The sequence below is a fragment of the Daktulosphaira vitifoliae genome, unplaced genomic scaffold, assembly GCF_025091365.1.
Source record: "Daktulosphaira vitifoliae isolate Bord-2020 unplaced genomic scaffold, ASM2509136v1 Scaffold_5, whole genome shotgun sequence".
In the NCBI taxonomy this organism is placed as follows: domain Eukaryota; kingdom Metazoa; phylum Arthropoda; class Insecta; order Hemiptera; family Phylloxeridae; genus Daktulosphaira; species Daktulosphaira vitifoliae.
The window spans coordinates 2,671,541-2,672,948 of NW_026099576.1; positions in this window are offsets into that span (position 1 = coordinate 2,671,541).

The following is a 1,408-nucleotide window of genomic DNA, read 5'->3' on the forward strand; positions in this document are numbered from 1 at the left end:
AAAAGATAATGTATATTTTATTAAAACTTGTATTATTCTATTAAATAAAAAGCTTTCATCCAAGATAGTAAATGATCTCGAATATTTCGAGTAATATGTCAGAGAATAGAATTTAAACATCTTTATTATATTTAAACCGTTGTTAAATGAATTTAAATCTAAATTAATAACTAAGAAGTATAATTTCATAAATTAAATATAAATATAAATTAAAAGCAATATCTTTATTTTTCATTCGTTATGCGTTAAAAATATTTTTATTTTGTTTTTCATATCTCTAAATCATATTTAAATAAAATATTTTTCAATATTTTAGTTCAGTGACTATGCAGTTGTAAATATAATATAACTAATGAGATCAATGATAATTATTTAATAACTCAGATTTGAAAAAATAATATTTTATTGAAATTTAAAATTTTACAGACCTTTACAATTTAATTTCTTTAGTTTATCTTAAATGAAAAAAACTAAGTAATTTAATATTAGAAGATTTTAATGCTTTACACTAGGCATCGTATGCTATTTTATGTTTAATATTTGTTTACGTTATAATAACACATTATTTAAAATACTAAAAAAAATTATTCTCTATATTCTGTATTCTTACATTCTTTATTTGAACTTATGTTTTGAAAAGACTAGACTTTGCCAAAAATATGGAAACTACTAATTCACGTTCGACTGGTGTATAAAAATAAATTTTACCTTCACCCCATGCCAAAATTCATAATAATAATCTGATACCTGGCAAGTATACAGTAAGTAAAATGGATTTTTTGTGCATATTGGACTAAATAAATAATTCTCCTTTATTAAAATAAATAAATAAAGGACTCCTGTAATCCTTTCTAAAAAAACTTAAAAATCGTATATCACTTAACTTGTGATAAAACGATAATAAAAATTTACTGTATTGAAAACTTATTTAAATGGTATACAATATTTTATTATTTTAAAAATAGTGTTTTTATTAATTGTCCTGAAGAAACTATAAATATTACGGTGTTTTCATTTTCAATAAGCTTCTCTTTTACTTTGTTTTTGCTACATTCGCTAGGATTCAAATCAGTTTCTACGAAAAAAATTATAGTAAATGCTACGATTGATTTAAATATATAAATTACGTTTAAGGCCAGAAATAAATTTGATATTGTTTTTAACAGTATGCTTTCACCCAATAATACATTAAAAAAAATAACAATCTGTTGTTAAATCTTAAAATTAAATCTTTTGTAAAAGGAGATTTAATTAAAGCTATTACATCGTGTGCTGTTTTTATTTTATGTTTTGTAATTGAAATTGACTATTAAAAAAAATGAAAGTTTTAGCTTCGATGCGAAGCGGAGAAGGTATTAATTTTACTATGATGTGTTTTTTTTTTTTTTTTTTTTTTTTTTTTTTTTTT